At 42.6% G+C, this 25035-nt stretch overlaps 1 pseudogene; it reads right to left on the bottom strand.

The window, feature by feature from the left end:
- The window catches only part of LOC111966913 (agrin-like), a 164712-nt pseudogene that overhangs the window by 11519 nt on the left and 128158 nt on the right, over positions 1-25035 (bottom strand).

Below are 25035 nucleotides of genomic sequence, written 5' to 3'. Positions count from 1 at the left end.
CGTGCATGCACATGTGCTCTGTGTGTGTGCTCATAAGACCACAAATTAACTGTCGGTTTCTCCCATTTTCACGCCTTGGAATGTTGTGCGAACACTTGTGAAGGATCTGGATGGGCAGCCTTATGTTCCATGTCTTGTCAGGTTCATCATCACAAACATTTAATGCGTGCCAACCTGCAGGCGGGTGTGCCAGCATGGAAGACGTAGAAGGATGGTAGAGGACCAAATGTATAAGTGGCCGCCTGGAAGGCAGGAAACGTTTTTCTCTCTTCCACACCCAGAAAAGAAACCATTTACACCTACAGCATCCGGCTATTCCTGTTATAGCTGGTGTGTGTTTAGAAATTGCCACAGACACTTTGGGACTGCTAATTTGAAGGACACAGTCACACATACTGTAAGTCTAAAAGAAGATTAAATTGAACACCATTTTAACAAAAGCCTATGATGATGCCATGCTGGTATAGTATGGCATGGTGTTGTGTGTGTGCGTGCGTATAAGTGTGTGTCGGCTCAGTCCGCCTCGGCGCACAGCGAGCGAGGGGGGTGCTCGGGGCGATGCCATAATTGTTCGCCGTGCCGCTAATTACCGAAATTCAGTCAAAACCAGAGACAGTGYAGGGGAAGTGGTTGAACTATTAGCTAACGCCCGGTTCACTACGAAGCCCCTAATGGGCCTGGAATAATCAACCTTGTCACCACCACTTACTGCAGTGGAATATGAATGGGGAGGCCATTAGCCATTTCGCAACTTCCGGTTAGTGTTAACATCGGAGGCAATTTCGCTCAACCCAATTAGCATTAGCATCGGAGGCCATTAGCATTAGAATTGATGGACAAGATGGCCTCTACTTTACCTCTTGGTGACGGCGTTGTGGTACTCAATGAATGTCCGGCCGTCAAAGGCGATGGACTCCGTTTCCCCGGCGGACTTCTCGAAGATGGCTGCGAGGAAGAGGACAAGGAGGAAGACGAACATTGAATGTGATCACATGAATCAATAGGAAAACATGGCTCCTTTAATTGGAGTCAGGCAATGGATGGTGATGATCTGGGATGAGCGTTCATGCGCTTATGGTTTGAAGGGACATTAGGGCATACGGCCAAATTTAATGGGAATGGTGAAGTGTATGTGTGTGTAGTATGCACGTGTGTGTGTAGCATGTATGTCTGTCTGTGTGCGTACGTGTGAAAATGATGAAACAGAGGGGTAACTCTAACCTTCAAAAGGGGGACACTAAGACTAGCATGACATCGATATTACTGACAAAACGTTGCATTGAGTTCAGGATCGTTGTTCGCTTACTGTTCTGACAGTGTGTGCCTGTGAAGCCGAGGAGGCACACACACTCATAGCTCTCCAGCAGGGGGTTGCAGCGACCCCCGTTGTGGCAGGGCTCACGGCTGCAGGTGTGGCCCTCGAACATGGCCACGTCACTGGAGTGCAGCGCGTTCTCTTGCCGGAGGATAGGCGTGCCCATCAGGGTGATCTGACAGGGAGAATAGAGAGGGAGGGGACTTAGACCTGTCATAGTGCACTGTGTAGCCTCATTTACCTCAGGGCCCAGGTCTGAATCAGTCCTTGATTAAAAGGAAACAGCAGCAGGGCTATGGCCCTCGAGGACTGTAATTAAATAGCCATGACAAGTCAATGCAGCATACATACTGCATACAACACATTACACATTACAACTCCCCTCGTCTCAAACTCGAGACACATGAATAACAACTTTACAAGTCACTTACTAATTAATTCAGCAAATAACTGCTAAAACATACTTTTAGACTGAGCTTTGATTAACTTGGCGCTTTCAAAGGAAAGTTTTCGAAGAGAAAGAGCTAATGACACGTTGACGCTAGCTAGCATTAAGTAACATCCTGCCTTTGTTGGAAGGCCATTTTTGGCACTCAAAGACGAGCMTTTTGCTGCGGAGGAGAACAAACAAGCTGGAAAGTTGTCAGGGAAAAGATCTGAGCTGAGAAACATGGAGGGACATCAAATGTGTTCTATTCTATTATTAGTACAGTAAGCCAAAAGAAAAGGAGCCACCGTCAGCACTGATAAACTAGCTGACCTTCGACCTTACAATGGTTAAAGTCACTGTAAAGGTCTGCCATCAAGTGTAGGCAGCTGATGTTCTTGTCCATCACTAAATCCTGTTCAAATATAGCTATCCATGTATAAGGTAGATTCAACATTGTGTCACAGTTAAATTATGTCAAATACCTATTGTAATTTTTTTTTTTTTTTTTTAATGTAATCGATAGTTGTTGATAATTTACAGAATTGATAGAAACTTTTGCCAAACCTTCTGAACAGTGTGTGTGGCTAAACATATCTGCTGAGGATTGTGTGTGGGGACAGGACACTCACCTTCTGAATGGTCCCCTTGAAGCCATCTTTGAGCGAGGCTGCCCTTGCTAGCCGGCTGAAATCAGGAGCACCACCCACGAACAGAGACTCCTTCAAGTTGAGAGCGGTGTGTTGGTTCTGGAGAGAGACAATGGGTTAGAACCCTATGTAACAGGGTCTAGAAACCTTCTAGAACCCTACCAAAGGACTAGAACCCTACCAGAGACCAAAACTCTAATAATAGGCACTAGAACCCTATAGCATGTACAATGGAGGCTGCTGAGGGGGGGACGACTCATGATAATGGCTGGAACGGAGCGAATGGAATGGCATCAAATACATGGAAACCATGTGTTTGATGTTGTTGATACCTTTCCACCTATTCTGCTCCAGTCATTACCACGTGCCCGTTCTCCCCAATTAAGGTGCCACCAACTTCTGTGAACAGGGACTAGAAAGACACCTGACCAACACAAATGAGACCTGTTGTCTGTTTTTTGTTCATTTTTTAGCCATAGCACGAGACTAATAACAGTGAAAAAGATTTCTCCTTTGAAAGATATATCTACATAGTGCAGGGCTATAAAGTGCACTTCTTGTTTTCATCCTCTCCTTCTAATCAGGGAATGACTCAGACCTGGGACACCAGGTCAGTGCAATTAACTACCAGGTAGAAACTAAAACCAGAAGTGATTCGGCCCTCCAGGAGCGTAATTAAACAGCCTTGATATAGTGCAGGACAATTCGCTATAACTAGACTACTTCCTTTTCCACACCAATAAACTTGATATATTACAAAACATAATTGATTTATGCGCCACTCTCCGAACAGTCAATTATTCGTTATCTAGTACAAAACACAAGAAAAGGGCTACAAAGAGAGTCGCCTGGTGCGGCTGGAGAGACGGTATGGAAAGTGTTTTTTTATATGAAAGTCTCTCTAATGAATGACTGACTATACCGGCGACCTTTCCGGCGCCGAGCRAGCCGCGGCCTTTAATTGGCCGTTCATTTGCGCAGCAGACGATCATGAAATCAGGCCCTTGCTCCATCCAGAAAGGTGCAGGAGAGCTGCCTCCAATTACGACAGCATTCCTTCTGCGCAGGAAGTACAGGCCCACTCTTAGGGAGGAATTACGGATCTTTATGTTTATGTAGGGCAGTAATTGCCAGAGGGAAAAGCYGAGGTAATTGGTGGAAAAATAATGAAAGGGGCCAAGTAAACATGGGTTATGTGTGAAGAGAGCTGGCATGGGGTCCTGCTTTTATTTGAGATGGGAGCTGGAGGGTGGAGGGTATAGGCCAGTGGGGCTTTGCTGTGTGGTGCGCCTGGAGTGAGCTCTGACAGAAAGGAAGACCCGGGCCAAGACCTCCAGCCCAGTCGAGTGGGTCACCTGTGGCTGCCTGGGGATAACAAAGTGCCGAAATGGGCCCGGTTTCCTATAATCCCTAACACTTTAGCTAAAGGGGATGCGCAAGTGAAGACTAACAGTTGGGATCAACTCTATTTTGATTCAGGATTAAAGTTGACATGCGATTCTCCCCGTTATAATGTAAACAACTTGAAGCATTTTAAAAATGGMTATATAAATCCAATCCACTAATATTGAATTTTATAATAATATATAATAAACATGCTTTCTATCAATTTGAATGGTCATATTGGATTCYGAATAGGAGTGAATTGGACGCTGCTAACAGGCCAGTCTAATAGAATGGACGTTGTCAGTGCTGTTGTGTGCGGTTATGAGTGAACGAGTGAGTGAGTGATCGAGTGACTTTATGATATGGAGAGTTTTGTTTCTCTTTCGCAAAAGAAAGTACATGACAAAAGAACAGCCCGGCTTGGCTTGGCACCCCACTCTCTCTTTACTTTATTCTCGCTCTTCTTCTCGCTCTCGACTGCTACACGGCGCAGGAGAGAAATCCCCGCCCACGAGAGACTAATGAACACGTTTCATTGTTGCGAGGAACAATGGCGGTCAGAAAGATAACCGACTCCCCTCCTCCCTCCCTCCGCCTACGCAGCAGATGGACTGAGGTGAAAGCCAAACCGAGTTCTTTAACAAATGTCTCTACTTCGGTACTGTGTATGAAATGATAGCACTAAACACAGACCCTTTTCCCCTGTCAGTTCTATAGTCTAATAACTGTCGTATGGTGGCGCATGGGAATGAGAAGTGGCGAAATGAAATTGAAGCTGAAAGTGGAGAAATGAAATATGTCTAAGGTGGATGGGACTTATTACCTTCCGTGATTTCTTAGTTTCCAGACAGCACACAGTAAGAGAAAAGGAGGGAAAAAAGGTTATCAGAAGAAGAGCAGCGAACAACGGATGTCGGTGTGCGGAGAGTCATGCAACACACACACACACACACACACACACACACACACACACACACACACACACACACACACACACACACACACACACACACACACACACACACACACACACACACACACACACACACACACACACACACACACACACACACACACACACCAACAAAAAACACCCAAAACACACTAAACCACCAGCACACACACACACACACACACACACACACACACACACATCGAACCAACATAAAACCGCACAACACAAACTGTGAAGCCCGAAGGTCAGAAGGCTGCCACGCAAAATAAATGAAAAAGAGAAATTGACCTTAATAAGGAAGTTGCAGCTGGACTAGAACCACTGCGGCTCAGACAGAATTCAGATCCACCATATAGCCACTGCAGACAGTGTTTTGTCTGTTTGTGTGAGAAAGCATGCATGGATTTGTGGCAAAAATGTTCTGTTTAAAGATATCCTGCAATACTGAAACTACCATCCCAGGTATAATTACTTTATGTAAGATATCTATATCAAAGACGCTCTCTGAGTGCAGCGGGACACCCTGGCTCCCCTCGTCATTGTAAACGCAGGAGTAGGAGAGAATTAGCTGCCAGCTAAATCCTGCATGGAGCCTCTTCGCATAGAGCTCCTCCATCACTAGCCTTCGCTCACCCCCCCCTCTCTTTTCCCTTCTCCCTGTTCTACTCTTTTAATATGATTTTCTGCCCATTTTGCTGGAGTGAAACATAATTACCATACGAAGAACAGGAAGAAAAAAGAAGAGTGAAAAGGAGACGGCAGAGCATCTTGCATGAGGCGGCTTTGGAGTTGACATGCGTGCTGCGGGTGTACATGTTCCTAATCACAAATTACACTGTTTAATTTAATTGGATGACTTGCGGACACATCTAGCTATTAGATTTCTCTCACTTAGGCCCATGTATCTGGTTTATTGCTTGGCTATCATTATTTATTCGGAGCTCAAAGGTATCAGTTAAGTCATACTAACGGGTGTATACCACTCGGGCCGTAGAGGTTTCGTGAATGCAACAAATAGGAACAAGATTGTACTACTGTTTAGGCATGTCAGCAGAGTCAAATAGGGCAGATAAAAATGATTATTTTTTTTAAAAGGGAGGAGTCATTTCCAGATAAGAGACGTAGCCTCTACGTCTCGAGCATACTATTTCTCACCTTGACGAGCTGTCAGAAGACAGTGGAATGTGTTTTCAAACACAACCCTGGTAGAGTGTATGCCCTTATCGAGGTCCTCAACTAGGGAAATGTTTTTGCCGAGTCAGCTCTGGTGTATCATCACCAGTGAACTCTGGGAGAATACAGTGCATTAGGTTGAACGCATCCTTTGATAAGGGCATATCACAGGAGGCTGCTGAGGGGAGGACGGCTCATAACAATGGCTGCAATGGAGCAAATGGAATGGCATCAAACAGCGGAATGGCTTCCATGCGTTTGATGTATTTGATACCGTTCCACTAATTCCGCTCCAGCCATTACCACGAGCCCATCCTCCCCAGTAGCGCAGGCTAAGCACAAGCAAAGGCTGCATATTGCCTTGTATTATAGCATACTCATAGCCGGTTTGCCTTGCATGCTAATAGCTAGGCTAATCATAAAGACGTCTGATAAGCCTAGCATGCTAACTCTCTCTGTCTGTCTCACCGGCGACTCTCCTCTGACTGGGTCCTTTCCGTTGATGTTAATCTCTCCCTTTCGATTGGCCCGCTCCAGGTTCACTGTGTTCCACACGCCCATCTTGATCTTATCTTTACTCCTGCATGAGAGGAACACACACAAACGAGTCAAGAGGTCAGGGACGTCTCAAAACAACACACACAAGTGCAATCTAAAATCAAAAGAGACCAAAATAACCCAGCTAACAAGGAGTGCAGACTATGTTCTACAGTCACTATGGGGTTCAAAAGTCATTATAGGGTTCTTTACTAGAGTTGATACGGTTTTCCTTACTAGTCACTATGGGGTTCTAAACTAGAGTAACCATGGGGCTCTAGATTAGTCGCTATGCAATTTTAAACTTGAGTACTATGGGATTCTAGACTAGAGTCACTATGGGGTCCTAGAGTAAAATCACTATGGGGTTCTAGTGCGGTGCCCACCTGATGACAGCGGGGCCCTTGCCCAGGTCATAGCGGAACTCCAGGATGCCGTCGTTGAGGGAGAGGGAGATGAAGTCACCTTTGCCGTCCGTCTTCTGGCCGCTGTAGAAGATCATGCCGTTGGAGTCATTGGCCATGAGCACCACTGTCATGCTGACCTTTTGGCTGCAGACAAAACACAAACAACAATGGTAAACAAACGCCAGGCAAAAGACAAACAGAAAGCAAATACCGGCACTGAACGGAGGCCAGACTTGGTATTAACCACTGGTCTACGGTGCTTGTCTGTCTTTCAATTGTTCTGTCTATCTGACCTTTTTATAATGTGACACTACAGTGCCTTCAGAAAGTATTCACACCCCTTCTTCTTCTTCCACATTTTGTTGTGTTACAGCTTGAATTCAAAACGGATTTAAAAAAAAAGTATAATAATCTTACCCATCTCCACAGAATACCCCATAATGACAAAGTGAAAACGTGTTTTTTGAAATTTCTGCAAATATATTGAAAAATGAAATACAGAAAAATCAAATTTACATAAGTATTCACACCCCTGAGTTAATACATGTTAGAATCATCTTTGGCATCGATTACACCTGTGAGTCTTTCGTGGTAAGTCTCTAAGAGCTTTGCACATCCTAGATTGTACAATATTTGGCTATTATTATTTTAAATTATTTGTGCTCTGTCAAATTGGTTGTTGATCATTGCTAGACAACCATTTTCAATTCTTGACAGATTTTCAAGCAGACTTCAGTCAAAACTGTAACTTGGCCACTCAGGAACATTCACTGTCCTCTTGGTAAGCAACTCCAGTGTAGATTTGGTCTTGTGTTTTAGGTTATTGTCCTGCTGAAAGGTGAATTCATCTCCCAGTGTCTGGTGGAAAGCAGATTGAAACAGGATTTYCTCTAGGATTTTGCCTGTGCTTAGCTCCATTCCGTTTCTTTTATATCCTGAAAAACTCCCCAGTCCTTAACGATTACAAGCATACTCATAACATGATGCAGCCACCACTATTATTGAAAATATGGAGAGTGGTACTCAGTAATGTGGGGATTTGCCCCAAACATAACACTTTGTATTCTGGACAAAACTTTTTGTTTTTGCAGTATTACTTTAGTGCTTTGTTGCAAAGAGGATGCATGTTTTGGAATATTTGTATTCTGTACAGTCTTCCTTCTTTTCACTCTCTCAATCAGGTAAGTATTATGGAGTAACTACAATGTCATTGATCCATCCTCAGTTTTCTCCTATCACAGCTATTTTAAACTCTGTAACTGTTTTAAAGTCACCATTTCCTTCCTTTCTGTCAACTGAGTGTAGTGACTGTGTGTATTGATACATCATCCAAAGTGTAATTAATAACTCCGCCATGCTCAAAGGGATATTCAGTGCCTGCTTTTTTTACCCATCTACCAGGTGCCCTTCTTGCGAGGCATTGGGAAACCACCCTGGTCTTTGTGGTTGAATCTGTGTTTGAAATTCACTGCTCGACTGAGGGACCTCAGATAATTGTATGTGTGTGGTATAGAGACGAGTTAATCCTTCAAAAATCATATGAAACACTATTATTGCACAAAGAGTGAGTCCATTCATCTTATTGTGTGACTTGTTAAGCAATTATTTACTCCTGAACCTATTGCCATGGACTCCAGCCACCCTAGTCATAGACTGTTCTCTCTGCTACCGCACGGCAAGCGGTATCGGAGCGCCAAGTCTAGGACAAAAGGCTTCTTAACAGCTTCTACCCACAAGCCATAAGACTCCTGAACAGTTAATCAAATAGCTACCCGGACTATTTGCATTGTCCCCACCCCTCATTTTGACGCTGCTGCTACTCTCTGTTTATTATCCATGCATAGTCACCTTACTTCTACCTACATGTCCAGTTGAAGTCAGAAGTTTACATACACTTAGGTTGGAGTCATTAAAACTCGTTTTTCAACCACTCCACAAATGTCTTGTGGAGTGGCTTTAGAAGCTTCTGATAGGCTAATTGACATAATTTGAGTCAATTGGAGGTGTACCTGTGGATGTATTTCAAGGCCTACCTTCAAACTCAGTGCCTCTTTGCTTGACATCATGGGAAAATCAAAAGAAATCAAGACCTCAGAAAAAAAATTGTAGACCTCCACAAATCTGGTTCATCCTTGGGAGCAATTTCCAAACACCTGAATGTACCACGTTCATCTGTACAAACAATAATACGCAAGTATAAACACCATGGGACCACGCAGCTGTCATACCGCTCAGGAAGGAGACTCGTTCTGTGCAAATCAATCAAAAAGTGCAAATCAATCCCAGAACAACAGCAAAGGACCTTGTGAAGATGCTGGAGGAAACAGGTTCAAAAGGTATCTATATCCACAGTAAAACGAGTCCTATATCGACAGAACCTGAAAGGCCGCTCAGCAAGGAAGAAGCCGCTGCTCCAAAACCGCCATAAAAAAGCCAGACTACGGTTTGCAACGGCACATGGGGACAAAGATTGTACTTCTTGGAGAAATGTCCTCTGGTCTGATGAAACAAAAATAGAACTGTTTGGTCATAATGACCATCATCCCAACCGTGAAGCACGGGGGTGGCAGCATCATGTTGTGGGGGGGCTTTGCTTCAGTAGGGACTGGTACACTTCATAAAATAGATGGCATCATGAGGCAGGAAAATTATGTGGATAGATTGAAGCAACATCTCAAGACATCAGTCAGGAAGTTAAAGCTTGGTCGCAAATGGGTCTTCCAAATGGACAATGACCCCAAGCATACTTCCAAAGTTGTGGCAAAATGGCTTAAGGACAACAAAGTCAAGGTATTGGAGTGGCCATCACAAAGCCCTGACCTCAATCCCATAGAAAATGTGTGGGCAGAACTGAAAAAGCATGTGTGAGCAAGGAGGCCTACAAATCTGAATCAGTTACACCAGCTCTGTCAGGAGGAATGGGCCAAAATTCACCCAACTTATTGTGGGAAGCTTGTGGAAAGCTACCTGAAACGTTTGACCCAAGTTAAACAATTTAAAGGCAATGCTACCAAATACTAATTGAGTGTATGTAAACTTCTGACCCACTGAGAATGTGATGAAAGAAAAAAAAGCTGAAATAAATAATTCTCTTTACTATTATTCTGACATTTCACATTCTTAAAATAAAGTGGTAATCCTAATTGACCTAAAACAGGGATTTTTTACTGGGATTAAATGTCAGGAAATGTGAAAAACTGAGTTTAAATGTATTTGGCTAAGGTGTATGTAAACTTCTGACTTCAACTGTACATATTACCTCAATTACCTCGACTAACCACTGCCCCCGCACATTGACTCTGTACCAGAACAGAGTATATAGCCTCGCTACCGTTATTTTATTAAATGTGTAAAAGGTCAAGGGGTGTGAATACCTTCTCAAGACACTGTATGTCCTCTGTGACTAACTGTGCTTGTGTGTTCCTTTGTGTGACCTACACAAGACTGACAAGGATTCCCACCATAGACGACAACATACAAAATGTAACGAAGTACTTTATATTTCTATAGAATTCTGTTTCTATGGAGGACGATTATCTGTTCTGTTCCATTTAATTCTATTCTACTCTATCCACCATAGGACTGTTCTGCCCAAGGCACAGCTTAAAGTATCTATCTGCAATTACATCAATTCACAACTCCTCAGTACCAACTCCGGTAGATCATGTGGACACATGCTGTCGTGTGTGTAATTCCTAGAGTCTGTGTAGTGAAAAGAGCGTTTGACTTACTGGAGATCGTGACCGTAGGTGTGCAATCCCTTCAGCTCCAGGTAAGAGTCTCCACTAAAGAACGGCATGTAGGCCCCTTTCTTCTCCGACACTGAAAACAAAATGTTAGAACACGGAATGCATTACAACAGGCATGATGTCATCCTTACGACAGCACTATGCATGTGTACGGCAATAATATGGCTTATGCAGCAAGTCAGGGGGACATTGGGTGAACTCAGTGTTACCCACCCAGGGGGTCCGTTTTAGATAACAAGGATTGCCTAGTCTTCATCCACCCAGACTGTGTGCGACACACAGTTTGGGGCTGCAAGGCTCTTTTCATTGGTAATTAGGCAGGATTAGCTCGCTGAGTCAGGGTGGGGAAGGGAGGCAGACGGAGAGGAGAAAGCTAATTAGCCATTGCGCAGGAGACGACTAACAACGCTCACAGAGGAGAGGAGAATAGGAGCACCGCTGCAGACAAACTGTCAAACCGGCTGTCATAATAAGGAAAGGAAAGAGCTACCTTGGAACTCAGCCAGTTTACAGAGTGGAGGGGTAGATGATTTTAGTTCCATGAGCTACACACACACGTACAAAAGGCATGCACACACACACACACACTACATAGGCTTCGTCGCAAGAAAATGTCCAGGTACTCAGATAAGGGCGTGACATCAGATCCTTGTTGTATTTTATTGAACCTTTACTAATGGTGAGACCCCGGTCTCTTTCGCAGATGAGCCCTGCATTAACACATCAACAAACAACAAGCACACTCATCAACTACACAATACACGAAAAGCAAGACACGATCATATGAAACAATCACATTTTTTCGTTAAAAAAAAGAACATTTAAAGGAAGATTAGTGAGTGACAAGGTAAAGGGAGGTAAGGAAAGTAGACCGATAGATGGTTTGAACAGAAAATCTCACATGGAGTTCCAGGACARCAGCTCTGTGTGGTTGAATGGTGGTCTGCAGACAAATACTAGGGAGGGGCACTCTTATACTTATCAATACAACGATGTCTACCCAGGGCTTCACTTGGTTGGCCACACCACCTGTCTTTAAATGTTCCCAGTATAGCCTTTAAAGCATTCGCCACTGAATCATTTTTCTCCATATCTGATCTGAAGGATCCTTTCTTTAAAGGATACATTTTTATGTCTGTGTCCAGTACGAAGAAAGTTATAGGTAGTTTCGCGAGCCAATGCTAACTAACATTAGCACAATGACTGGAAGTCTATGGGTATCTACTAGCATGCTATCTCTAACTTCCTTCATACTGGAGACAGAGACATAAAATGGTATCCACGAGTTCATCCGACTCTGGGGAAGTAAATAACGGGCCTCATTGCCAAAATCTCGAAGTATCCCTTTAACTGTTCTCAGCACAGCCCTTAACATAAGCCGCTGAAAGAGGGCTTCTTATCTGATCCAAAACCTGTGTTGGCCAGACACTCAGGCTGAGTGACTTCTTCATTAATCACCACAGGCAGAGAATTGATGCCATTAGTCATCTCATTGATTTCATCGAAGCCCTCAGCGCGTGAGACGCTCTTCCCCTCACAGTGATTTTCAGTTCCCCCCAATTTATTTTAATCACCTGCTAACTGGGACTTGTGACCCAGTGGGGCTAGGAGTGTGCGTCTTTGTGTGCGTGTGTGTGAATGTATGAGCAGGCTGCGCGTATTTATCTATGCCTGTGTGTCTAAGTACGAATAAATAGACTTCACTTTTGAACACCAAACTTCATTTTTCATTCAGTCTTTAAAAGCTTTTATATTCTGAAAACATCCATGAGAATTTGGTGGATGTGGTGGGGGAAAAAAGAAAGCAAAAAAACTGTTGCAAACATAATCGCTGAAAGCGCTAATGCTAAACTTCAAACGCAGCTCCGGTGTGTTAGGATCTCATACCAAGATGCGGCCCAATGCTTCAACCCGCTTCCCCGTGGAGCTTAGTAGAGGCGAACGCATTTCAACACAACACCTGTGGGCGGGAGAGAGACGGAGAAGGGCTATGGTAAGGCTCGCAAACAACCGAAACCGAGACGATTGTGCTAACAGCCCGACGGGCCAATTGCGACGCTCCTCGGTGCACCAGAGACCCTGGAGGCGGTGGCCCGTCTCTRCATTTGATATCCCTCAGGATGCAGGATGGAGAGACGGAGCGTCACGACACGGAGAGAAAAGGAGACGGGGGGGAAAAGAGGGACATTTGGGTAGATTTTCCACCGTGAATCCTGACCGGAACACTGAGGCAGGATGATATGCGAGGGGGGCCATGCTAGCATGGAGAACAGATCATCGAAATGATGTGCTGTACCATACGTTGTGTTATCGTAAGCAAATGTTGTTGTTTTCCGCTTCTGGTGTTTCCTTTTTGAAATAAAATGTTTGTTGTTCAAGTAGGGCTGATATGACATTAAAATGTCAAATCAGATACACTCATACTCGCACACACGCACACGTTAGGTTATACTTATTTTAAAGATGGTGGCAGTACCTTTTTCGCAGTGGCGTCCCTCGCGACCCATGGGACACTCGCACTTGTACCCTCCCTCCGGCTGCACCTGGCACTGGGACGAGGGGTGGCATCTGTTGGGCTCGCACGGGTTGTGGGTGTCGGCGCACGTCGGACCTGGAGTTCGCCATCACCAGAAAAAAATAACAACCTCAAATTAGAACCAGAGAATCTTCAAACCCCCTTCTTTTATAAAAACCAGGGTTGTATTCAGTTGGCACCAACGTGAAGAAATGGACTGAAACTACCTGAACTTATCCAATAAGAAACGCTCTTTTTCATTTCCCATTACGAAACGCTTTACTATGGTTTGCCCTAATAAATACAACCCAATCTTTTCAGACCATTTTGCCTCCATTCTGTGTGAGAAGAGGATGACGATGGATTTCCTCAGTAAAAGAGGTCCTTTTCTAATAGGATTTAGAAATATTAAATGTGCAGATTAAGGAAAGACCCAAGCACCCTTTGCTGCCTTTCTGCTATGCTTATGGAGCCTTAGTTCCTGGATGTGGGAGAGGTGGCTTGAATGGCTCCCGGATGGCTGAAATGGCTTTGCCCTACACTAGCCAGGACACATCCCAATTCAGCCATCATTATTTCCGTAGCCAGAGCCGTCTGAGGCGAGGAGAATGCTGTAATGAACCCCTCCCACTGAGTTCTGAAGAAAGGCTCTCTCCCATAGCCATCTATTACACTATCTCTATCCATTTCTATCTCCCCCATCTCTGTTACTCTCCCTCTCACACACACTCTCTCTACCTCTCGTCTCTCCCTCTTTGCATACATACCCAGTCTTAGCATTACCAAGTTCATAAATAGGCTAATCATTAAGCCACAAAGCTCCCGTATTTCTCCTCTCAAACTGGTTCCTAGTCTGTGTGTGTGGAGTGTGCTGCTGGAGGCAGAGAGCAGCAGAATAATTTAAAAGCTATAGGGGCCATGCTTCACTAGGCCTGGAGGGTGGCTAGTACCATTTAACAACACTTAGCTTAGACCTAGCGGACTGTGACCACTCTAAAAGAGGCGAGAGGGGGCTAAGACCAAGCGAGGGGATTTGGTTATAGTCTTTAATGTTTCTGTACTGCATCACACCTAAAAGTCTTATACAAGATGTAATAGCTAAAACCTGGCTGCGGGGAATTCCCTAGACACGGGTTGAAATAGTATTGGCTTGCTTTTGTATACTTTTGAGCGTTTGTTTGAGCCTGACCGGAGTGCAAGCAAGATGGGCGAGGATTGCACTTTGGGGACTATTCCATTGTTATTGGTTCCATTTCGCCAGCCGGCAAGCTCAATCAAGAGCAGCTAAAGTATTTAAAAGAAAACAAATCCTATCTGATCCCAGATATATAGGAGAACTGGAGGTCCGTTGTTAGAAATGAAAAAGGTTTGGCTCACCGGAGTAGCCGTTGATGCACTTGCAGTGGAACATCTCGGCCTCCTTGACCTGGCATGGAGCGCCATTCTTGCAAGGGTTAGGCTGGCAAGGATTGTTGCCGCACTCGCCCACGCCGGTGCCGTACAGCACGTTGCCACTCTTCTCCTGCAGGTTGTACACCAGGTTGTTGACGTCCAGCATGCGCACACAGCCCACCAGACCCGTACCGATGGAGGTTCTCTCCTTCACACTGTGGATGGAGGCAGGGAGAGGGAGGGGGACAGAGAGTGTGTGAATGGCAACCATCCGACAGTTATTTAACTCAGTGAAAAACAGGAAAAATACACACAGGTGCTAGACGGAAAAAAACAACCATATACTGCTCATTGTATGTGCTTCTCAATAAACCACTATGTGAGTACAGGAGAGTTCCTGACAACGGTTTTCATATAACTCAACAACTAAAATCGTATTTCTCCATGAATCATCTTTTCTCCAAATACATAAGGGATAATCAGTGAGGGGCTATGCATTCTATGGAAAATAATTAACGACGTGGAAGATGTGTTCCACGACGGGCTAGCGGAGTGGAACTAACCTTCCACAGAGTTGTATTATTCTCCAGAGAACGCATAGAGCCCTGAGTTGATTATCATACCATGGCTATAATTGAACACATTTGCCACTAGAAATGTGTTCCATTTGCTGTAGGAAATGTGTTCAACATCCACTGAAGTAGCTAGGAAGTTTACTGTATAGCTACAGTAGTTGCCGTGGTAATCAAACAGACTTGCTAGTTTAGCTAACCAAACAGTCTTAGCTAACCAAACAGTCTCAGCTAACCAAACAGTCTCAGCTAACCAAACAGTCTTAGCTAACCAAACAGTCTCAGCTAACCAAACAGTCTCAGCTAACCAAACAGTCTTAGCTAACCAAACAGTCTTAGCTAACCAAACAGTCTTAGCTAACCAAACAGTCTCAGCTAACCAAACAGTCCTCAGCTAACCAAACAGTCTTAGCTAACCAAACAGTCTTAGCTAACCAAACAGTCTTGCTAACCAACAACAGTCTTACGCTAAACCAAACAGTCTTAGCTAACCAAACAGTCTTAGCTAACCAAACAGCTCTTAGCTAACCAAACAGTCTTAGCTAACATAACAGTCTTAGCTAACCAAACAGTCTTCAGCTAACCAAACAGTCTTGCTAACATAACAGTCCCTTAGCTAACAAACAGTCTTAGCTAACAAACAGTTCTTTAAGTCTTAAACAACACAGTCTTAGCTAACCAAACAGTCTTAGCTAACCAAACAGTCTTAGCTAACCAAACAGTCTTAGGCTTAACCAAACAGTCTTAGCTAACAAACAGTCTTAGCTCAACAGTCTTAGCTAACAAACAGTCTTAAGCTAACAAACAGTCTTACTAACAAACAGTCTTAGTAACAAACCAGTCCTTAGCTAACAAACAGTCTTTAGCTAACCAAACAGTCTTAGCTAACCAAACAGTCTTAGCTAACAAACAAGTCTTAGCTACCAAACAGTCTAGCTAAAACATTAACAGTCTTAGCTTAAACCAAACAGTCTTAGCTAACCAAACAGTCTTAGCTAACCAAACAGTCTTAGCTAACATAACAGTCTTAGCTAACCAAACAGTCTTAGCTAACATAACAGTCTTAGCATGCTATTATGACGTTCACATTCAGCAGTACCAATAATGCTTCAATTTGCCTTGTGCTTTAAAAAGCAGCTCAAACAAAACATGTAAGAATGAATTATCGCCATTGAATTCTCCTGTGTCGATATACCGTGCTTTATAGGGAAATAATGCACGCCCTAGAATACCCTTTAAGCCAATAAGAAACAACTATTCAACAATACCATGGTATAATAATATATAACCATACATACATAACATTTACTTATGTATATGCTTCAAGTCAGGCCTTACTCTGTCATCATGTCTTCGGGCACCCCTCCGATGAACAGGTGTGTGTCCAGGTTGAGGCCGTCGGTGCCGGGGGGGCTGGCGCCGTCGATGTGGGTCTCATTGTCCACGCTCAGCATGGCGTTGCGCCGGTTCCTTGTCACTACCAGCTGGTGCCAGCGACCCTGCTTAACCTGGACCTTGCTGACCAAGGTGCCTGTGCCCGAACCTGTGTTGAACCTGGGGGTGGGAAGCAAACCATTAGCTTTATACACAGTGTACAAAACATTAAGAACAACTTCCTAATATTGAGTTGCATGTCCCCCCTCCCCTACAAGGTGTCGAAAGTGTTCGACAGGGATGCTGGCCCATGCTGTTCTTGACACCACCCGGATCCGCCTGGCACCTACTACCGTACTCCGTTCAAAGGCACTTAAATATTTTGTCTTGCACATTCACCCTCTGAATGGCACACATTCACAATCCATGTCTCAATTGTCTCCAGGCTTAAAAATCTTTCTTTAACTCGTCTCCTCCCCTTCATCTACACTGATTGAAGTGGATTTAACAAGGGAGATCAATAAGGGATCATAGCCTTCACCTGGTTAGTCTGTGTCATGGAAAGAGCAGGTGTTCATAATGTTTTGTACACTCAGTGTATATGCTCAATGGATAATCTGCAATGAAAAAAGTGCTTTTTAGTCCAGTAATAGGCTTAATGTTGATATGGGAAACTGGATATGGGAAACCCATACAAGAACCCCACAAAAGGTAGACCTGGAGAAAGGCAACAGTTTTGAGATTCATGGGTGCACAGACACACCTGATTAACTGTCATATTTGTACCTAAAGCTAACTTGGTTGAGATTGTATGGTATTATATTTCTTAACTTTATTTTTTTTTTATAAGCAAGTCACTGTGATCCTTAGAGCTCGAAACTCATTGACATTAACATAATGTTCTATTCTCTTTTATTTCAAGAAGGATTTGATTTACAGTTGCCAAGAGACGTGTGAATAGAGATAGAGATTAATGCATTAACACATGTGTAAATAGAGATTCATGTATTAATACAGGTGTGCATAGAGAGAGAGATTCATGTATTAATACAGGTGTGCATAGAGAGAGAGATTCATGTATTAATACACATTTCTGAATAGAGAGAGAGAGAGAGATTCATGTATTAATACACATGTGTAAATAGAGAGAGATTTCTTGTATTAATACACATTTCTGAATAGAGAGAGAGATTCATGTATTAATACACATGTGTTAAATAGAGAAGAGAGATTCATGTATTAATACACATGTGTGAATAGAGAGAGAGATTAATGTATTAATACACATGTGTGAATAGAGAGAGAGATTAATGTATTAATACACATGTGTGCATAGAGAGAGAGAGATTCATGTATTAATACACATGTGTAAATAGAGAGAGAGATTAATGTATTAATACACATTTCTGAATAGAGAGAGAGATTCATGTATTAATAACACATGTGTAAATAGAGAGAGAGATCATGTATTAATACACATGTGTGAATAGAGAGAAGATTAATGTATTAATACACATGTGTAAAGATAGAGAGAGAGATTCATGTATTAATACAATGTGTGAATAGAGAGAGAGATTAATGTATAATACACATTGTGCATAGAGAGAGAGAGATTCATGTATTAATACACATGTGTGAATAGAGAGAGAGATTAATGTATTAATAACACATTTTTGAATAGAGAGAGAGAGATTATGTATTAATACACATGTGTAAATAGGAGAGAGATTCATGTATTAATACACATGTGTGATAGAGAGAGAGATTAATGTATTAATACACATTTCTGGAATAGAGAGAGAGATTCTTGTATTAATACACATGTGTAAATAAAGAGAGAGATTCATGTATTAATACACATGTGTGAATAGAGAGAGAGGGATTAATGTATTAATACACATGTGTAATAGAGAGAGATTAATGTATTAATACACATGTGTAAATAGAGAGAGAGATCATGTATTAATACCCATGTGTATAAGAGAGAGAGATTCATGTATTAATACACAGTGTAAATAGAGAGAGAGTTCATGTATTAATACACATTGTGAATAATAGAGAGAGATTCATGTATTAATACACATGTGTAAATAGAGAGAGAGATTCATGTATTAATACACATTGTGTAACTAGAGAGAGAGAGATTCATGTATTAATACACATGTGTGATAGAGAGAGAGATTTGTATAACCATGTTATTAGAGAGAGAGATTATGTATTAATCACATGTGTAATAGGAGAGAGATTAATGTATTAATACACATTTTGAAATAGAGAGAGAGAGGATTCATGTATTAATACACATGTGTAAATAGAGAGAGAGATTCATGTATTAATACACATGTGAATAGAGAGAGAGAGATTAATGTATTAATACACATGTGTAATAGAGAGAGAGTTAATGTATTAATACACATGTGTCTAGAATGAAGAGAGATTCATGTATTAATACACATGTGTAATAGAGAGAGAGATATGTATTAATACACATTTGATAGAGAGAGAGAGAATTCATTGTAATAATACACGTGTAAAAGAGAGAGATTCATGTATTAATACACATTTCTGAATAGAGAGAGATTCATGTATTAATACACATGTGTAAATAGAGAGAGAGATTCATGTATTAATACACATGTGTAAAGAGAGAGAGATTCATGTATTAATACACATGTGTGAATAGAGAGAAGATTAATGTATTAATACACATGTGTGCATAGAGAGAGAGAGATTCATGTATTAATACACATGTGTAAATAGAGAGAGAGATTAATGTATTAATACACATTTCTGAATAGAGAAAGAGAGAGAGAGATTCATGTATTAATACACATGTGTAAATAGAGAGAGAGATTCATGTATTAATACACATGTGTGAATAGAGAGAGAGATTATGTATTAATACACATGTGTGCATAGAGCGAGAGAGATTCATGTATTAATACACATGTGTATAGAGAGAGGATAATGTATTAATACACATTTCTGAATAGAGAGAGAGAGAGATTCATGTATTAATACACATGTGTAAATAAAGAGAGAGATTTTGTATTAATACACATGTGTGAATAGAGAGAGAGAGATTAATGTATTAATACATGGCGTAAATAGAGAGAGATTAATGTATTAATAACACATGTGTAAATAGAGAGAGAGATTCACCGTATTAATACACGTGTGCATAAGAGAGAGAGAGATTCATGTATTAATTACACATGTGTGAATAGTAGAGAGAGAGATTCATGTATTAATACACATGTGTAAATAGAGAGAGAGATTCACGTATTAATACACGTGTGCATAGAGAGAGAGAGATTCATGTATTAATACACAGTGGTGAATAGAGAGAAAGAGATTCATGTATTAATACCAGTGTGCATAGAGAGAGAGAGATTCATGTATTAACTACACATGTGTGAATAGAGAGAAAGAGATTCATGTATTAATACACATGTGTGAATAGAGAGAGAGTGTGTGCATGTGTGTGAAAAAAATATTAAAAGTTGTCTCATTTTAGCCTCTACCCCTTCATTCATCCCAAACAAAACCAAGCTTATGTCGTTCTGGGTCCATCTACAGCTCACTGTTTTCACATCCCTGTTAACTTCTTATGGCTGCAGGGGCAGTATTGAGTAGCTTGGATGAAAGGTGCACAGAGGTGCCCAGAGTAAACGGCCTGCTCCTCAGTCATAGTTGCTAATATTTGCATATTATTATTAGTATTGGATAGAAAACACCCTGAAGTTTCTAAAACTGTTTGAATTATGTCTGTGAGTATAACAGTACTCATATGGCAGGCAAAAACCTGAGAAGTTCCACTTCCTGTTTGAATTTTTTCTGAGGGTGGCAGATTTTCAACCAAGCTCTCAATGAAATTACAGCGAGATGTTGATGAGTTTTCACTTCCTACGGCTTCCACTAGATGTCAACAGTCAAYAGAACTTTGTCTGATGACTCTAATGTGAAGGGGGGCCGAAGGAGACAGGAATTAGTCMCCACTGCCACGAKCTGACCATGCTTTGACCACKCGCGTTCACGTGATAGGCAGCTCCGTTCCATCTCTCAACTGAAGTCAATGTAATTCTCCGGTTGGAACGTTATTCAAGATGTTGTTAACAAACATTCTAAAGATTGATTCAGTACGATCGTTGACATGTTTCTAACTTGACTGTGTATGAGGAACCTTTGGACATTTCGTCACGTTACAGTGGACGCGCTTTGTGTATCTTTTGGAATTGTTTTAACGCAAACGCGCTAACCAAAGTAGCTAATTGGACATAAAATAACCGGACATTATCGGAACAAATCAAGCATTTATTGTGGACCTGGGATTTTGCCTAGGACTGCATTCTAGAATGGTTTTTTCAAAAGTAAGGAACATTTAATCATGTATTTTCTGGTTTCTGTTGACTCCACATGGCGGCTAATTTGGCTATTGTTCTGAGCGCCGTCTCAGATTATTGCCATGGTTTGCTTTTTCCGTAATTGTAAAAAAAAAAATCTGACACAGCCGCGTTGCATTAAGGAGAGTATATCTATAATTACATGTGTATAACTTGTAGTTATCACTCTACATTTATGATGAGTATTTCTGTTGAAACGATGGTGGCTATGCAAACATCATTGATGTTTTGGAACTAGTTGGACATGGGTAACGCCGCCATGTAAACTCACGATTTTTTTATATAATATGACTTTATCAACGACACATGCCATGTACTTGTGGTAACATGAAGTTCCTAATGAGTGTCTCTGATGACAGATCATCAAAGGTTGTGATTAATTTATCTCTATTTCTGCTTTTTGTGACTGCTCATATTTCACTGCGAAAACATGGCTGTGCTTATTGTGTGTTTGGTGGGGACCTAACATAATCGTTTGTAGTGCTTTCGCTGAAAAGTATATTTGAAATCGGACCACTTTGGTGGGATTAACAACACGATTACCTTTAAAATGATATAAGACACATGTATGTTTGAGGAATTTTAATTATGAGATTTCTGTTGTTTGAATTTGGCGCCCTGCACTTTCACTGGCTGTTGTCATATCGATCCCGTTAGCGGGATGCAGCCATAAGAAGTTAACTGAACCTCTTCCTGGTTTATTACTTTCTGTTTCATCCCCTCCTCCCGTCAACTCACTTGAGCTCCACCTTGCCGTTGACCAGGGTGAGAGACAGGAAGTCCTTCTTGCCGTCCTGGCCGTTGAAGAGGAGGATGCCCGTCATCTCGGCGGCCCTGAATTCCATGGCGATGCGGACCGTGTGGTAAGCCTTCATGGTGTCAAAGGCCAGGTAGGACTTACCCCCGAACGACGGAATGAAGTACTTGATCACTATGAAAACAGGGGCGATGAGAGGGTGTCACATACTGTATAAGGTTCGTACCATAGAGTTGGATAGAGGTAAACACGCTAACCACAAAGCCTGTGGCAGAAGCGACAATGGCAAAGATAAGGGGTGGGCCCTCTTTCCAACTCTATGGTCTGTACATGTTAAACAGTTGGAGACAAGAGCCTAGTTCAGCTATTCTGGCCCAACAAACAGACGGAAGGAGAGAACCCGTGACTAACAGAATGTGTGCTGGTGTGTATCGTCAGGTAGGAAAAGACGTATTTTCGACTTTATAATCAGACTTTTGTAACACACACACACACACACTATTATATCATCATTATCATCCTTTTCGCCAAACTCAACAGACTCCTGAGCCGTCTCTCTCCGTCTCGGGAGAATGGTGGTTGATGAAATCCTCTCATCTAATGATTTGATTGATCCAAGGTGTTGTGCCGCAGCCGTCACTTAGMCACTCACACGCACTCCGACTCAAACACACACTGATTTCTACCAACTAATCCCTATCAAAGAAATTAGGGTCAATTATGTTAAGATGCAGCTGTGTGAGGTGGTTCCTTATCAGACCACCAAAGGGGAGAAACGAAGGAAAAAGGCTCAGAGTGCTCCGACGGCACTCCAAGCTTGATTTTGTGGCTCGGCGCAGCAGACGCTGATTTGATATGAGTTTACTTTAGCGTTGATTGGTAAAGTGCTCAGTGGTCGCTAACCTCATTGGTTATTTAGATAGCGGGTGTAGGGACTTTGGTAGATGCTGGATGTCTATTGAGTCAAATAGATTGGAATCTAATATAAGCTGTATGGATTTGGGTTTTGTCTTTAATGCACGGTAGGGGGTCAGTTCTAGCTCAGCACTGTCAGTTCAGGACATCAATAGGAACCTAATGTTCTCTTATGGGATTGTGTTGAACTTTATGCATTTCATTCCAACTCCTTTTTTCAAAGATCATTAATGTCACTGACCCAAACTCTGAAGAGAAACTACCTAGGGTGTGTGTCTGCGTGTGTGTCTGCGTGTGTGTCTGTGTGTGGGTCAAAGGAAGGAAGGAGGGGGGCTCCACACTCACGTTTCTCGCAGACGGCGCCCCCTCTCCCGGCGGGGCAGATGCAGGTGAAGTCGGCACCGTCGTCCTCGCAGGTGCCCCCGTGGCGGCAGGGGTGGGAGTCGCAGGGCCGCTGGGCCTTGGTGTGGTGGGGCACAGGCCTGGTCCTGTGGAGGGGGGTGATGGTAGTAGTGGGGGCCGGGGTGGTCACTGGCGAGGGGGCGGTGGTGGTCCGGCGGCTGGTGTAAGGGCGGCGGGTGGTGCCCGGGGGACGGCTTGTGATGAAGGGGGAGGGGCTGGCGGTGGGGGTGGTGGCTGTGGCCGTTGTAGTGGTGGTTGTGGTGAAGTAGGGGAGGGAAGAGAGGCCTGATGGAGAGAGAGAGACATTCAGAGAGACAGCGAATGTCAAGGAGAGCGTAAGTCTTGGACTTTTTTTATTCAACGACCAAAAAACGTCTAATCATGCCTTCATTTTATTTAATCATTTTTATACATTTCATCTCCTTATACCACTTCACATTTGCAATTACAGTACACAATGCAAGCCAATCCTGCAGGTGCTTGTCCTACCGTAGTTGGTGAAGCGAATGTTCTCCTCCTCTGGCTTCTTCACCATGATGGCCGTCTCCTTGGCTGCCTTCAGCTGCTTGAGCAGGGCTCCCTCGATGTCCTCCACTGTGTACCTGGTCTCTGTGGCACAACATGGGCGACAAAGCCGTTCACAACAAGACTCAACCAGGACAGCTGCTCTATGTGCTCCCATGTATTTAATCTATCGCAGAGCGAACACACCTGATTCAAGTTGTCAACTAATCATCAAGCCCTTGATTAATGAATCAGATGAAGCTAAAACAGAACTGTGAAACGTCTCGTCCCAGAGGAAAGGTTTGAGAAAGACTGAACAAGCAGGCAGAGCAATATCCTAAAACATAGAAAATGAACTCCCCTCTCCTTAGCTCATAACAGTGAATTTATAAGAGAGCGATCGAGGTCGCTATGATACAACAACACACCCAGGGGATCAGTTGTCCTCCAACCGTCCAACAAGGTTCCACTGAGGTTCAGATTAATCGTTCTCATAATGTTTTCCACAGATGGCTGTTTTAACTGGCCAGAGCAGAGCGCCTTTATGGCAGCGTCTCCTGTGCGAATGTAAAAGACGCTGAGCGAAGCCCGTAAAAAGAGAAGAGGAGGGCGAGATTTGTATCTGATAAAATCTGGTGAAAACAGTACTCACTAACAGTACTCTGGGGGGGGGGGCTGAAATGAAGCCAGCTCCAAATATACAACGCCACCAAGCTCACTCTGAGGATTTGGTTGTTGTTGATGTCGTTTTGTTAGTTTTGTCCCTTTTGGCTCTGACAATAACAAATATATCCCCCCTCCGAATAAAAGAAAAAGGAAAATAACAAAGCCAAGGTTTAAAATTACAAAGCCAAGGTGCTTTGTAAAATGTAATGACTTTCAGTGTTGTTGTAACGCGTAGCAATTATGTTAGTGAGGGAGAGATTAATTTGGTATCAAAGGAAAAATAACTATTGAGGGGAAATTATCATTTTGACACTTTCCATAAAGACCGCAGCCTAACCAGTMACAAAAGTGTCACTAACATTTATATATGATGGCATACTATGTGATTATTGAAAAAGGGAWTTAGAAACAGTCTTTTTAAAGAATACCATTAAGTGTACCATTAGCCATAACAGTACATTTGTCATACAGTAAACAAGTGTTTTTATCACGGTTGGGGTCAACTCCATGTGAATTCAGTCAATTCAGGAAGTAAACTGAAATTCCAAAAGGAATTTTCCTCAATACTTTCTTACAGAAAATGTTTGATTTGAAGTTTCCAGGTGTATTATGATGGCGGCCCCATGTACTTACCACAAATGCCTCATTTGCAAACTTTGCTGTATTGTACAGTGCTCTCCGTTATTATTATTTTTGTATGTGCATTAGCACAGTATACATCATCCCAATTTTAGCTCCAAGACGGAAGCAATTGAAAAAAAAAAGTTTTAAAGTTGATTGTGCCGAATTATTGGCACATAGAACCATGTCATGCGCCTTAGTTTAAGAATGAATAGTGCTGGAAAAGATGAATGAATAGTGCTGAAAAGATGAATGAATAGTGCTGAAAAGATGAATGAATAGTGCTGAAAAGATGAATGAATAGTGCTGAAAAGA

This window comes from Salvelinus sp. IW2-2015, linkage group LG7 (assembly GCF_002910315.2).
Source record: "Salvelinus sp. IW2-2015 linkage group LG7, ASM291031v2, whole genome shotgun sequence".
Taxonomy (NCBI): Eukaryota; Metazoa; Chordata; class Actinopteri; order Salmoniformes; family Salmonidae; genus Salvelinus; species Salvelinus sp. IW2-2015.
This window is presented reverse-complemented; position numbering and strand designations above follow the sequence as displayed.